This window comes from Parasteatoda tepidariorum, chromosome 7 (assembly GCF_043381705.1).
Source record: "Parasteatoda tepidariorum isolate YZ-2023 chromosome 7, CAS_Ptep_4.0, whole genome shotgun sequence".
Classification (NCBI taxonomy): Eukaryota; Metazoa; Arthropoda; class Arachnida; order Araneae; family Theridiidae; genus Parasteatoda; species Parasteatoda tepidariorum.
This window is the reverse complement of record NC_092210.1, coordinates 88922688-88925371: the sequence shown is the minus strand read 5'-3', so window position 1 is coordinate 88925371 and position 2684 is coordinate 88922688.

Sequence of the window (2684 nt, the reverse complement as noted above, 5' to 3'; positions counted from 1 at the left end):
ATATATAATTATGAAGTGATATGTCACCGATTAAACATGTGTGGGATTTCGTTGGTCGGCGTCTCGCTCGTAATCCTCGCTCTGTTGCTTCTACAGACGAACTTTGGGTACACATGCAAACAGTATGGAATTCTCCTCCTCAGACAGACATTCAAAGTTTGCTTGACTCCATGCCACGTCGTGTAGTAACACTTATGGCGGAGCGTGGTGGCTACATAAAATACTGATTTTGATCTCTTGTTATTGTTTGTTTGCCTTGAAAGTTTAATCATTTATTTGTACCACTACCACTCAACTGTGTATTAAATTTCATTCAATTATGACGATTCCTTCATGGTGTTGCAATTTTCACAAACAGGAGTTTATAAGGATCATTAGAAAAAACGTTCAGTTTAGTAAAAAAAAAGAAAAAAAGTAAAAAGCACGTGTAATCGAAATTGATTGAATGGATATAATCAAAATATTTTTTAATGTTCTAAATTTAGGCAATTGTTTTGATTTACTTTATTATTTTTTTCAGGACAGATATTGCCATTACCTCAAATCAATATTCAGACTTTCGTTAGAATTGGACGCCTCGAATTCGGCGTCTAGAAATATAAGAATTTTATTTTATTCTTGTACTAAATTTACGATTTATTTAAATGATGAAATAAATGTGATTAGTAATGGTGAAATTATTATTTGAAATTAATACAAATACTACACAAGTTTTTACAACATTTTACTACCGTCAGAGAATTTATATTCTTCCTGTAAATACGTTGTTCATAATTTCGAGCGAGGCATAACAGTGACCTTGGGTGAGCTTTGCGTCAAACCTTTGGTATGATACCCTTGTGGCTGCTAACAACAGAATTGTACGTAAAGAATTTCTCCTTAAACAATAAGACTTTTAATATGAATCGACTCAATTTCAGTTGCAAAACAGAATAATTAAATAAAGAAGGTTTTTTTTAAAAAATGAAACTTATCGGGTGTGATTTTTTTAGACGAGTTCACGGTACCATTGTAAATATTTTGATGAATTATTAAACTGTATTAGCAACTGACGCATCTTTTATCATATAATTTAAAAAGTGAAGATTTGATTGCTTTGTTACAGCGTTCACTCATTCCATTACCATGTGAGAAACTACTATGTTCATTGAGACAAATTGTCCAGGTCTTACGGTATGAAGTACGTCCACTTTGTTTTAAAAGTAGCAGGTTTAAAGTAGCATTTTGTTCCAAAAATATCTAAAGTGCTTATGCTTCATGCAAAAATAGCAAGAAAGAGCAACACTACATGTATTAATACAACATCATTTCCAAAAATATCTATTCGAAACTAACTCACCAGTCTTTTGTACACCAGCAATAATCATGACAAATATTTAAAAGTTTGGCAATTAATGAATAACGAACAATTCGATGCTTTCAGTTGCATACATTAACAAATTATCACGTAAAAATAAATTTTAGTTTTATTTTGATTTACTAAAGAAGGATTGTTTAAAAGAGACACAATTTCTTCATTATTTCTATCCTTAGCTTGTTCAAGTTTAGCAGCTTCCATAAAAGTTTCTAACTGAGAGTCAACATTATTTCAAGGTATTCTATTACCTCATCACTAAATGGTAAAACTAATTCAGAATCCCTAAAATTTAATACGCAGGTTGATTTAAATTAGGGTCAGGAGATCAACTAAACCAATCGGCCAAAAGATTCTCATAACCGGATAAAAGTACAAAATGAAATGAGGATTCGCTTAAAGCAAGAAATCAACGAGTGATAACATTAGCAGGTGAAGTTATTTTTTGAGCCTTAATGGTTTGCTATCACTTAAAATAGTTTATTATGCAAATAAGATTTAAACGCTTCATAAATTACAAGGAATTCTAATTTTATTGTTGTGAAATTTCGAAAAAGATTTACAGAAACTAGGCAATTTAACCTGTCATGTTCGTGCAACAGCACAGCTGAAATTTCTAACTCTACTAGCATCTCTATGTTAGGGAAACATTTTAATTGAAATAAGACTTGCTGTTGTGTGTGCCTAGGTTTCGAACTTCGGGTGCGTTGGATACTGGAGTTGGCGCTAGGACTTTCTGGAAAATTTACAAAAGAAAAATTTTTAAACATCGAGTGTACATAGTCTTCAGCAGGACAGCCCCTTACATTCCTTGGCTGCCTCAACCACACGTGTCCTCCAACACCTCCTGTCCATGGCGATTTTTTTCCAGTTGTTTATCTTTAATACTTTTATATCTTTAACAGTGTCACCCAGCCATCTAGTTGGAGGTCTTCCTCTAGCCCGAGATCCCGAAGGACTTTTAAAGGTGGACCTCTCCAGGTATGGCCAAGTCATCTTAATCTATTGCTTCAGATGACCTGTACTATCTGTGGCTGTCCATAGAGTCTATCTGATTCAAAGTTGTATCTGATTCGCCAACAGCCTCGTTCCTGTACTGGGTCAAAAATATTTCTAAGGATTTCCTTTCAAAAACACCAAGAGTGCGCTAAGTGTCTGCGTTTAGTGTCCATGTTTCACTTGCATAGAGCAATGCAGGTAGAATAAGAGTCTTATAAATTTTAATTTAGTTTTTCGACTGATTAGGCTGACGAGTGTACATAAAAATTAATTTTTTCGTTTGTTTTGTATTGAAAAATCAATAATTTTTTGACTCTGCATGCATTAAATG